Source organism: Corythoichthys intestinalis, chromosome 3 (assembly GCF_030265065.1).
Source record: "Corythoichthys intestinalis isolate RoL2023-P3 chromosome 3, ASM3026506v1, whole genome shotgun sequence".
Taxonomy (NCBI): Eukaryota; Metazoa; Chordata; class Actinopteri; order Syngnathiformes; family Syngnathidae; genus Corythoichthys; species Corythoichthys intestinalis.
Genome location: NC_080397.1, coordinates 53,935,512 through 53,949,783, shown reverse-complemented (window position 1 = coordinate 53,949,783; position 14,272 = coordinate 53,935,512).

Below are 14,272 nucleotides of genomic sequence, written 5' to 3'. Positions count from 1 at the left end.
GTTGTTTGTCAGAGTATCAGGATCAGGTTTTTAATTAAAATATATTTGTTTTTCTTAGGGGTGTCATACGAGTTGATTACAGCTTAAAAATTAATTAATCGCAATTCAAACAATCTATAAAATATGCCATATTTTTCTGTAAATTATTGTTGGAATGGAAAGATAAGACACAAGATGGATATATACATTCAACATACGGTACATAAGTACTGTATTTGTTTATTAAAAAAGTAAATCACAACAAGATGGCATTACCATTATTAACATTCTGTTAAAGCGATCCATTGATAGAAAGACTTGTAGTTCTTCAAAGATAAATGTTAGTACAAGTTATAGAAATTTTATATTAAAATCCCTCTTAATGTTTTCGTTTTAATAAAATTTGTAAAATTTTCTATCAAAAAATAAACTAGTAGCCCGCCATTGTTGATGTCAATAATTACTGACACAATGCTCATGGGTGCTGAAGCCTATAAAATTAGTCGGACCCAAGCGCCAGCAGAGGGCGACAAAACTCCGAAAAACACAACAAGTACACATTTCACTATGCTGTCATTTTAATCTGAGCGGGGCATTTGTGCGTTAATTGCGTCAAATATTTTAACGTGATTAATTGAAAAAAATTATTTACCGCCCGTTAACGCGATAATTTTGACAGCCCTAGTTTTTCTGCTTTATGCTCGTACAGCTTCTCACCATCCCTCCTGCTAAGCAGTGCGACCAAACTGTTTTTATTAGTCACTAGTACAGCTTACATTTGGAACTTAAAGTTAATGATGATTGACAGGTTTGTAGCTGTGATCTGGCCAGAGACTCCTCAATAGCTCTATAATCAAAGGCACAAAAGTGTGCACAATTTGAAGTGTGCTCTACACATTACACAGTTAACCAGACACGTCCAAAGTCCGGCCCGGGGGCCAAATGCGGCCCGTGGTCAAATGTCATCCGGCCCCCAGCCTCTGTCATAAAATCAATAATGTCTGGCCCGCACACACTTAATAAATTGGTCAGCAGTACTGCTACCAGCATATGAAGTAGTTTACACACTAAATGCTGCTGCTCATTTACCCACTAAAAGGCAGCAGCACTCTAAGCAACATTACCCCGTGTGACCCTTCCAATTTTCTAAAATGGCGACAATCAACAAAAAAATAAGTTGACTGCGACGGCCAACGCTTCAAGGATAAGTGGAAATTTGACTATTTCTTCACTAAAATACGCAACAACTGTGTCTGCCTCATTTGCAAAGAGACAGTCACTGTTTTTAAAAAGTTCAGTGTGAGGCGATATTACCAAACAAGACACGCTGACATGTACGACAAGATTACAAGGGAAGACACGCAGTGAGAAATTGAAGAACCTTGAAGCTAGTTAAATTTCACAACAGTAGTATTTTGCCAGTGCTCGAGAGTCAAAGGAGAGCGCCACAAAGGCTAGTTGCAAGATTGTTGAGATTATTAATTTAAAAAAATAGTAAAGCAAATGTGACACACAGAATGGCTTGCTAAAATTTGCTTAAATATATTCTTCGTAAAAGACATCAGCCAAAGTCGCCCCCCCACATTTTTACCAGACAAAATCTGGCCCCCTTTGCAAAAAGTTTGGACACCCCTGATTTAGGGCATTTCCAGGTCATTTCCTGTTGAGTTTGAGTCACTGCCTATTCATTTGGGTGATTCCCAGGTCACTTCCTGTTCTGTAACACAAAATAAACAGGAAGTGACCCATAAAATACCCCAAAATCAACAGGAAGTAACTGAAAAACAACAGGTAAATGACCATAAATGGCCCAAAATGACCTCATTGCCTGGCATTGGCTGCCACTGACGGCCATAGACGTTCAATCTGTTTGATGTGGGAGGGATGGCAGCGAATGAACGTTCATTCGCTGCCATCCCTCCCAGTTCAAATGGATTGGACGTCTACGAGTGATAAACTCATTCCAATTCACAGCAGAAGCTTGTTTTTCTGTTTATTAGTTGTTTTTAGAATATCCTAGAATGATTTCCTGACCAATGTATCGATAATCGTTGTATCGCCATATCGTCAGACCATCATTATCGTGAGCTTTGTATCGCAAACCGCATCGTATCGTGAGGTACCAAGAGGTTCCCACTCCTAGAATGCACGTTATAGTGCGACGATTGAGCGACCGCTTGAAAAAAAAAAAAACGCCTCAACAGCGAAAGCGCGTTCAAACTTCGTCCACTCTATGATGCTCACTGCGGTTCCTGAAAAATAAACACAAAATAAATAGCACACGTTCAGAACCAAACTTTAAGCCCCACCCTCTCAAATAAGTCCATCCCTACCATCCTCAGAGCAATCATCGCTTCAGGGCGCCAAATTTAAATAAGCAAGTTGCTCTGTCGCACCCTGTAATTTGTAACTGTAACTAATTACTTTTTTAAAGTAAGATTACCAACACTGAAAATTAATTTCCCTCAAGACCTGATTACACTTTGAGAGAAAACTTGTTGGGGTTCCCATTTTGTCGAATCAGACCGTGGATAGAAGAAATGAAGGTGAACTTGTGTATACATATAGTGGTTATTCACACACATATTTTAAACTTTTAAACAAATTACGTCACAATGAAAAAAATGGCGTCTGTAAAAAAGTCACGGATATCTACCTCATAACTATTGCTAAATTGTATTTTTTTGTTACTGTCGCATTTTACCTGATATGTTAGATGATGAATAATCGATTCAAACAAGGAAAAATTGGGAAAAAAACGTTTAAAAGGGTAAATATATGAAAAACAAAATCACGACCGCTCCTTGATGTCTGCGATTTCTGCATCGCGACCCTTGTTATATTAACATGTTTCACCCATAAAATCAAAAAAAAATCCAGCTGTGGCCATGACAGCTGTGTCTTGGCACTCAGTGATACATGTAACATGGAGTTTTTGGATCGAAACAAGTATGCGATCATATCTCGTTAAAGTCATGGCGTCTGTAATTCTGCTCTCGCGTGCTCTCACCTCCAGATCGGGTTTTGCTGTTTAAAGAGCATTAAAAAAAAAAAAAAAACTCCTGTCCAAAATTTTTCTTCCCCCAGAAAATTGAGATTTTAAACTTTCCAATGATGTATCACACATGCATATCGGACAATTTTGAAATTTGGCCAAATTGGGGGTCTCAGACCGGAACTTCAAGTCACCTGAGTGTTTTCAGCCATATATATACATATATATATATATATAATCTATATTAGTGCTGTCAAACGATTAGAAATTTTAATCTAGTTAATCATATGTCAACTGTGTGATTAATCATGATTAATCACATTTCCCTCGGGATGAATAAAGTTGCTCTTGAGGAATTTTTTTTTAGGAAAATACTATAATTTACTTAAAATTTGTTTTAATTTGATGTGTGAATAAATTAATACTTGACCAAATAGAGTTTTAAAATTTTATTTTGCTTGTAGAAAATAAAAAATAAAATAAATTGTCTGTATTATGGCAGCACGGTGGCTGAGTGGTTAGCACGTCTCCCTCACAGTTCTGAGATCAAGGGTTCAATCCCGGGCTTCGGCCTTCCTGTGTGGAGTTTGCATGTTCCCCCCGTGCCTACGTGGGTTTCCTCCCACATCCCAAAAACATGCATGGTAGGCTGATTAACACTCTAAATCAGACATGTCCAAAGTCCGGCCTGGGGGCCAAATGCGGCCCGTGGTCAAATTTCATCCAGCCCCCAGCCTCTGTCATAAAATCAATAACGTCTGGCCCGCACACAGACTTAATAAATTGGTCAGCAGTACTGCTACCAGCACATGAAGTAGCTTACACACTAAATGCTGCTCCTCATTTACCCACTAAAAGGCAGCAGCATTCTAAGCAACAGTACCCCGTGTGACCCGTTACTCCCAATTTTCTAAAATGGCGACAATCAACAATAAAAAAGTTGACTGCGACGGCCGACGCTTAAAGGATAGGTAGAAATCGGACGATTACTTCGCTAAAATATGCAACAACTGTGTCTGCCTCATTTGCAAAGAGACAGTTGCTGTTTTTAAAGAGTTCAATGTGAGGCAATATTACCAAACAAGACACGTTGACATATAAGACAAGATTACAGGGAAGGTACGTAGCGAGAAATTGAAGCTAGTTTAATTTTACTGCAGCAGTATTTCACAAGAGCCCGACAGTCGAAAAAGAACGCCACAAAGGCTAGTTGCAAGATTGTTGAAATTATCAATAAAAAAAAAAAAAAATACCGTATTGGCCCGAATATAAGACAGTGTTGTTGTTTTTTTGCATTGAAATAAGACTGAAAAAGAGGGGGTCATCTTATATTCGCAGTCTAGACATTATACCCATTCATGACGCTAGATGGCGCCAGATATCATTGAAGCGATGTTCTGTCATGCAAGATCTCAGCTACTTGCCCCATTCACGACCCTAGATGGCGTCAGATATCATTGAAGCGATGTTCTGTCATGATAGATCTCAGATACTCTCAAGTTTAACCAGTTAGCATTATTTTATTGCAATGTTTTTCCTTATTCAAATGTGTTTCAAGACTAGTTACAGTTAGACTTCACTTTGATGGTTAATGCAATTATTGCTATGTTGTTGTTTTATCACAATAGATTGGTTTATTTACATTTCAAAAACCAGAAGCCATTCATTTACGAATGTGATTGCACTTAAGTTTACATATTTAAATGTTCAGATATTAAGATTTGAATGAAGCAAAATAACTTGCTTTTTCTCTCAAATATATAGTTATAATCATTTGTTTTGGATGTACCGTAATTATTTTCTGTATAAAAATTAATTTGGTGTTAAAAAGTCTTTTTTCAAACTTGAGTCTTGTAAAAGAGGGGGTCGTCTTATAATCAGGGCTGTCTTATATTCGGGCCAATACGGTAATAAAGCAAATGTGACACACAGAATGGCTTGCTAAAATTTGCTTAAATATATTGTTCTACGTAAAGGACGTCAGCCAAGGTTGGCCCCTCACATTTTTACCACACCAAATCTGGCTCCCTTTGCAAAAAGTTTGGACACCCCTGCTCTAAATTGTCCGTAGGTATGAGTGTGTGCGTGAATGGTTGTATGTCTCCTTGTGCCCTGCGATTGGCTGGCAACCAGTTCAGGGTGTCCCCTGCCTACTGCCCGTAGTTAGCTGGGATAGGCTCCAGCACCTCCGCGACACTCGTGAGTAAAAAGCGGCATGGAAAATGAATGAATGAAAGAATGTATTATACAGCTTTAACAGATTAAAGTGCTTCAGACTAACAATGTGGCTCAAGTACCGTTTGGCATATTACCCAAAATTAACTAACAATTTAAAGAGCAGACAAGCACAATACAGTAACAATAGCTAGCGTTTCAAAAAATGTGTAAACAACTTGTCTGTTAAATTGAACATTTCACACAAATAAATGCAGCATTTGCAGTTTTACACTAAATGGCCTGAAAGCTGTGTGAGATATAAAAAAATAAACTGTAAAATTTCACACTCACTTAACTGAAAAACATCACACTAAACTGTGTGTCAAGGTGTTTAGACACACTGCTTAAGTTAGCCAGTCATACTCTATATTTTTTTTTAACCAACTGCTCAGGCAAACTAGCTTGTTGACATTTTCAGATAACAGAGCAGACCTTTTCTTTTGAACAATGTGCCCTGTCAAAGAAAACAGTCTCTCGCAAGGAACAGTTATGGCAGGTGTGCTTACTGTGGGCACCACTGTGCGCAGATCACCACTGTAGTAGACATAAGTCAATGCTGGCACTGCCTTGTACCTGTCTAGTGGTTTGTCATTGGTTGTTGTTGTTGTTTGTTGTCATTTGATTTTCAAGGCCCTCGTCTTCGACTATGATAATGGGTCTACACTATACAGTCTCTGGCTACCCAAGTAACGATAGTAGTAATCAACCTACTTTTTGTCTTTTTGTTGACAAGTCCGAGTCCGCACGCTGCCAGTGTAGCTTGATGACTGCGGCTTGTTCCTGCAGTGTTAGCGTCATTGCTAACACTAGCGAAGATATGCTTTGCCCGAAGGTGGTACTTTAGGCTGGTTGAGCTTCGATCGAAGTACAGTTCATTACAGCAGTATGTGCACACAACTTTGGTTTTATCACGATTTCCATTAGGCAGCTGTTTAAAACAGAATTTGCCATGAAGCAGTCCTGGGTCATCATCCTCACTCATCGTGGGTGGCTGCATTTTGTCCTGCATTGCCGCGCGGAGAATGTAAACATCAGCGTGTGGGACTACGGGAGGCAGTTGTGGCCAAACTTAGTGTGAGCGGTTTTTTTTTAATGCGTTAATATTTCCTGATTAATCATGGTCATTAACGCGTTATTGTTGACAGGCCTAATATATATATTGTGTAATAGGAAACAAACGAACATTGGTAGGGACGATATCACAGCATAACCTGCATGTACACTTTTTGCTGGGGAAGGGACATTAATAAGACCAAACAGATTGGGTGAACGACGGTCAGGGCTACATGTCTCCTGAATATGAACCTAATTAATTGATCAGCTAAATGATCAATGCAAAAATAAATCTGTATTGACTGATGCTAAGTTACATGTGGATTGGTTCAGGTGAGATAACGTTCGATTCAAACCTTTGTTTTCAAAAACTACTTAAGAAAAATATTGAAGTGCATGTCCCCTTATTACAGAAACGGGGCGCTATCCAAGAATGGGTCCACCCCTGGGGGACACTGGAGCACCCCTAGACTCAAAACTAAAGTATTTTAATATGAAAGCGATTTGGGGGAAAAAAATAATGAAAACAAATCTGAGATATCCAAGAACCGATCTACATATGAGGCATACTAGTAGACGACCCCAAGACTCGAACCAAAGTACTCTCATGAAATTATGAAGTGTGATTTCATTCCACAGATTTTTTTTTTTTCATGTGTCCCCCTGAAGTGGGCCCATTCTTGGATAGGGTCCCGTTGTTTTTTTGTTTTGTTTTTTTAAATAAAGGGACTTGCACTCTGAAGCCACTGTGTTGCATTACAATAATGCACATGCACTCTGAAGCCCTGCATTGCCATAAGCGGATTTTAAGGGGGGGGGCTGCCCCTGAAAAGTCTGAAAAGTGTCATTGCATGTAATTGACTTTCCTATATATATAAAAGTCATGAAGCAATAAAACTGCGACAAAAATGAACAAAAAAAATATGTTTTTATAATGGATCAAAATTATTTTTCAAACAGATAATGTGACGAGCACCTTAGACGGTCATTTGCTTTGCACAGAATTTTCAACAACAACAACAAAAACTAGGGGAGGGCAATTGTATTTTTCAAATGATTTTTTGGGGGATTGAAAATATATATATTTTTTTTGATTGAAGCAACTTTTGGGGGATTCAATGATTTAGATACAAATTCCTACCCCCAATATGGCCCAAACACAAAAAGGATTGCTTCCATCAAAGAAAACTTTTTCGATGAAAAATAAAGTGTTCAAATGCAAATTTTTCAATCTCAAATATTTTTTCGCATTCAAAAACTTTTTCTGTGATTGAAATTTTTCTTTTTTTTGATTGAAGTGATTTTTCTTTTTGAAAATATAGTTTTTGGAGCAACTTATTTTTTGATTAAATAATAAAGACAAAAACGTCCTAGCCAAAATGTGGCCCAAACACAAATTAACATGACTTCAATCAAAAAAGTTGCGTCAATCAAAAAAAAAAAAAAAAAAAAAATCAAAGAAAAATAGCTTTCACATGCATTTTTGGAGTTTTTTGAGTTTCAAATTTATTTTTGCATTCAAACACTTTTTTTTTTTTTTGATTGAAGCGACTTTTTTTGGTTGAAAATACATATATTGATTGAAGCAACATTTTTTTGATTGAATACTAAAGACACAAATCTACATCCATATGGCTCCGCCCAGGGGGTACAATTTTTGACTGGGTTAACTACATTGGCACGACACCGGCGGGCGTACCATATTCAATGGATGACGATCTTAGCGAAAAGTATTGCCTAAGCAGCCTGACTTAGATTTCCCCTCAAGAATGATGGGAAACGTAAAACACTCAACTTGTCAACTTATTATTTCAAAAATTCTTGTAAGTTTTATTGCTGACACTACGTTTCGGGGTCATCAACATGTTGTGCCCCCCCTGCCTCAAAAGTCAAACTCCGCCTATGTGCTTTGCATTACCCTAATGCACATATTGCAAACAATCATCCAAATAAGGGACGCTAGCTTTACTTTGTTGATCCTTGTGGAGGATGGCCTGACTGCATTAATTCTGCAGGTTAGGAAGTTTACACAGTTTAATGTCATGCTAACTCTGATGCAGCTCGCACCGTCAGTAGCGAAATTAGTGGTGTTTCACTCTCTTCCACAACACTGACGTCTTTTTATATACCGTGGCTGCTGCTGCCCGAAAAAAACAAAAAAAACCAAACTTGTAATATCCCTCCTCTTCGAAGGGGAAAGAGGAAGCGACACGTTGTCAACATGAAACTGTCGGGGCTGCGTGAGGGGCGGGGCGATCAAGTCATCAGCCTATCAAATGTGCATTTGGGGGGGGGGGGTGGACCTCCACCTTCAGCAAGTGAAAAGTGATCAACCCTGAACATAATGAAAACAATTCACTTAATAATGGTAATTTGGAAATAAATTCTTTAAAAATCAAACGATGTGATTTTCTGTTTTTTTTTTTCACATTCTGTCTCTCATGGTTGAGGTTTACCCATGTTGACAATTACAGGCCTCTCTAATCTTTTCAAGTAGAACTTGCACAATTGGTGGTTGAGTAAATATGTATTTGCCCTATTGTAACTAAAATCATTATATAATGCAAATCCGGTTGCTTAAAAGTTGGTGGGGACAATATCAGCCTCCTGAAAAGTTGGTAGTATTATGTCCTATGCAAACCTACGCTCATGGTGAGATAAAAGGAACAACTCGACTTAGAGCAAACCAGAATCTTTGCTTCCATATTCTCAATGCTAAGAACTAACGCTATGAATGAATAATTCCCCATAAAAAAAAGAAACCAGTATTGTAAGATCAACTCCATTTTAATATCCTATACCTTTTCCGTATCAATTTCCTGACCTCAACGCAAAAAACATGCTCCTAAAGGTTCGCTCAGGTTCGCAAAATGCTTTCAAAATAGAATATGTAACCTCATGAATGATAACTCTACACGTCAATCACATCTTAATTGATGATTTATTTGAAGACTGCATGTATAAAACTCTTGTCATTGTTCAAATACCCTCGGGCCTGCTACCTGTTAGTCGTGCAGTGGAATTAAGATTTATGCGTCAAAAGTATCTAATCTATTGCCAAGATTTCCAGACTAGCTAATTTGCATGTTTTCTTGTTGTAGTTATGTTATACATCCTCATTCTTTCCTCATTGGCCCATCATCAGAGGAACAAACTTTAACGCTTACCATTGACTTGAGTTCATTTTTACAGCCTTAAATTACAACAAGGTCACAAAGGGCTTTCAAATATTTAACAAATGAATTTATAATTTTAAAGGGTATGTAATGGCAAAGGGGGTGTGAGACATCAATAGAACCGTTATGTGCCAAGATAACAAATATTGATAAAGTTAACAAAAAAATCAATCACATTAATGAGCAATTATCGAAAATAGATCGAAAATGACGAACATTTCCGAAAGTGTTCCGGAAACAGCCGAATGGGGCGGCGACGTCACGACAAGTGATTGACAGTCGAGGCGGAGCCAGGTGCCATTGTTTTTTATCGACGAGAGAGTAGCGTTCGGGTTTGTTTGACCAAAACATCACTAAAATGGTTCAAAACTGCTGTGCTATGTGGTGTGCAGATAGCTATTTATCGGAATATAGAATCCATGAGTTTCCGAACGCGAACAAAAAAAGCTGGACTACGCAGACAATGGGTAAAGTTCGTCCGTGCAAAGAGGGCTAATTTTCTAGACCCAGCCTCCGGCACGGTTTTCTGTTATTTTCCCCATGAAAGCTTCTCGAACTATGGACAAGTGAAATCGGGTTTTGCTGCAAGATTGCTGCTCAAAGCAGATGCGGTGCCCACCATACACCAGCCACCTAAATGTCCCGAGATATCAAAAAAGAGGACGATGACTGGCAAAGGAGGCTAAGGCTAAGCAAAGGAGGGGAGCAGCCAAGCTCGAAATGGCCAGAGTGAGTACTCTTTTATAATAAAAAAATATCACGCATTGGATACAGGACTGGACACATGTATAAATTATCACTCGTAAAATACATAGAACAAATCCTCTGATCCCATTCATATTTGTGTCTGTTGGCAGAGCAAAAAACTATGATAGCGCAATAAATGATAATTATTCTATACATTACTTTATTTTGCGGTCACGGTGTATCAGCTTCACAAAAAGAAATGCAAAAAATATCATTCGTTGTTTCCCACACGATCTGCTGGCGATGTTTCATCAGTGTCATTGCTCCCCTCAATGACCGTTTCATTACGCTGCATTGGCGTTCGTTTGGGCTCAAACTGGTAACCTAAAACACCAATTAAAGCTTCGTAACTCTCCTCGTCACCATTAGATGAACATTCGTTACGTCCTTCTACGTCGGATTCGTCGCTGAAACTAGAAACGAAATTGTCTGCCATCATCGCCGCCATTCAGTATTAAAGCACTGAGCCTTTTTTCTTGTTGAAGAAACACCCCTCACTGTCAATTCTGAATTCTCTTTTATTGACTACGAGGGGTGTTTCTTCATGAGGGAACCTGGAATATGTGCAGGACGAACACAATGCAACAGCATAAACAGCTCAAAACACCACTAATTCTTCCCTCACTAGAAGGAATTATATTGATGTAGACAGGCGCTGCTCCACTAGTGGCCGGTGGCACTCTCTTTACTTGTCGTGACGTCAAGCACACAATCTGCCAGATCTCGGGCGCCAGTCGTTTTAGCTTGACAATCGAGCCAAATTTCTCTCATTTTCTTGTGTGTAATTACACGAAGTGGCATGATATGAATACAAAAGGCATGCGTTTATGGATAAATGATGGAATATTAACATTTTCCCAGGGAAAATTATTTTCTCAAAAAAGGGCTTCTGTTATAAGAGCACAAGATCAATCACTTCAACACCCTTTTCTCCATTATTGTAATGTTGTATAACATTTAAAAATAGATTTTTCAAAAGTAAAAATAAACAACTGAAAGAATATATTCTTTACTGGCTTTTATCTATTTTAGCTACCTACCAACCTGTTTTTTTTTTTTTTTAAGTAATTTTCACCTAGGCATTTTCCGGTTTGAGATTCCGTCGGTATCATAATCTTAAGCCAAAATATCATGGTATCACAGCTCTAAAATGTGTTACATTGAGATATCTGGGTTGAATTTTTTTTTCCATTTAACAGGATTTGTATTTTATTTTTCAAAACATGTGCCCAAATTGAAACATAAGTATAATGTTTAAATAAGTTAAATAAAGGGAAAAACTAACTGAAATATTGTGAATTAGGGCTGTCAAACGATTTAAATTTTTAATCGAGTTAAATACAGCTTAAAAATTAATTAATCGTAATTAATCGCAATTAATCGCAATTCAAACCATCTATAAAATATGCCATATTTTTCTGTAAATTATATATATATTCTGTAAAATAAATTGTTGGAATGGAAAGATAAGACACAAGATGGATATATACATTCAACATACGGTACATAAGGACAGTAGTGGGCATTTCACTCTACTGTCATTTAAATCTGTCTATGCTGTCCTCACTCCGAAGCGTCTACTTTTTCCAAAGCTAGACAGCCTCCAACCATTGTCCTCTTCAGACCGTCATAAAACTACAAAAAAAAAAGTACACAAGCATTGCATTAGCAACAACGTTAGCTTAGCACGCTATACAGGTTCACTAAACATAAACAAAAAGCGTCTCATACAAAAAATAGAACATTTCGCTTGCTAACATAATATGTACATTCTTTACAACAACCATACTTATGGACAAATCTTGTCCAAGGATCATATAAGCACAACATTACAACGTAGGCGTCAGCCCGAGACGTCGTGCAGCCATATTGAACTGGCAAGAAAAAAATAAGACATGTCGCAAAGCGACCACAAGAGTTCGCTGTTAGTACAAAAAGCCTTGCTGTAAAACTTACCAAAAGGCAGAATACTGTCTGAGCGGGACATGTGCGTTAATTGCGTCAAATATTTTAACGTGATTAATTCAAAAAATTAATTACCGCGCGTTAACGCGATAATTTTGACAGCCCTATTCTGAATACAATTAAAATAAATGCCGTCCTTTAGGTGAGCCTAAACCCACAGCCACAGCTCAACATTATTGCCGTCAGAACAAAAATAATTGAATTATTTTCCATAAAAAGCACGTGTGTATGACTCGTATCATGCTTACATCATACACACACTTTCTTTCTCAACACAGACAGTTGCCAGAGAGAAAAAAACACATTTTCCCACCGCTTGACACACTAAACACGCTGGACTTAACTCTCTTAGCTTGTGGGTAACATTCATGACAGTGTTTACAAACCTTTAATTTTGTATAAATGCGAAATTACCATAGTGGCCCGAATATAAGACTGTGCTTTTTGCATTGAAATAGGACTGAAAAAGAGGGGGTCGTCTTATATTTGCAGTCTAGACATTATACCCATTCACGATGCTAGATGGCGCAGATCATTGAAGTGATGTTCTGTCATGAAAGATTTCAGCTACTCTCAAGTTTAACCAGTTTGCATTATTTTATTGCGATGTTTTTCCTTATTCAGATTTGTTTCAAGACTACTTACAGTTAGACTTCACTTTGATGGTTAATGCAGTTATTTCAATGTTGTTGTTTTATCACAATAGATTGGTTTATTTACATTTCAAAAAAAAAAAAAAAGCTCCTCGGTGGCAAGGCCCCGGGGGTAGATGAGATCCGCCCGGAGTTCCTAAAGGCTCTGGATGTTGTAGGGGTGTCGTGGCTGACACGTCTCTACAACATCGCGCGGACATTGGGGACAGTGCCTCTGGATTGGCAGACTGGGGTGGTGGTCCCCCTTTTTAAGAAGGGGGACCGGAGGGTGTGTTCCAATTATAGAGGGATCACACTCCTCAGCCTCCCTAGTAAAGTCTATTCAGGGGTGCTGGAGAGGAGAGTCCGCCGAGAAGTCGAATCTCGGATTCAGGAGGAGCAGTGTGGTTTTCGTCCCGGCCGTGGAACAGTGGACCAGCTCTACACCCTCGGCAGGGTCCTCGAGGGTGCATGGGAGTTCGCCCAATCAGTCCACATGTGTTTTGTGGATCTGGAGAAGGCGTTCGACCGTGTGCCTCGGGGAGTCCTGTGGGGGGTGCTCCGGGAGTACGGGGTACCGAGCCCCTTGGTAAGGGCTGTTAGGTCCCTGTACGACCGGTGTCAGAGTTTGGTCCGCATTGCCGGCAGTAAGTCGAATTCGTTCCCAGTGAGGGTTGGACTCCGCCAAGGCTGCCCTTTGTTACCGATTTTGTTCATAATTTTTATGGACAGAATTTCTAGGCGCAGCCGAAGCGTTGAGGGGGTCCGGTTTGGTGACCTCAGCATTGAAGCTCTGCTTTTTGCAGATAAAGTAGTGCTGTTGGCTTCATCAAGCCGTAACCTCCAACTCTCACTGGAGCGGTTCGCAGCTGAGTGTGAAACGGTTGGGATGAAGATCAGCACCTTCAAATCCGAGACCATGGTCCTCAGTCAGAAAAGGGTGGATTGCCCTCTCCAGGTCGGGGATGAGATCCTGCCCCAAGTGGAGGAGTTCAAGTATCTTGGGGTCTTGTTCACGAGTGACGGTAGGAGGTAGCGGGAGATCGACAGGCGAATCGGTGCAGCGTCTGCAGTAATGAGGACTCTGCACCGGTCCGTAGTTGTGAAGAAGGAGCTGAGCCGAAAGGCAAAGCTCTCGATTTATCAGTCGATCTACGTTCCTACCCTCACCTATGGTCACGAACTTTGGGTCGTGTCCGAAAGAACAAGATCCCGGATACAAGCGGCCGAAATGAGTTTCCTCCGCAGGGTGTCCGGGCTCTCCCTTAGAGATAGGGTGAGAAGCTCGGTCATCCGGGAGGGACTCGGCGTCGAGCCGCTACTCCTCCGCGTAGAGAGGAGCCAGCTGAGGTGGCTCGGGCATCTAGTTCGGATGCCTCCTGGACGCCTCCCTGGGGAAGTGTTCCGGGCATGTCCCACCGGCAGGAGGCCCCGGGGACGACCCAGGACACGCTGGAGAGACTATGTCTCTCGGTTGGCCTGGGAACGCCTTGGGATCCCGGCGGAGG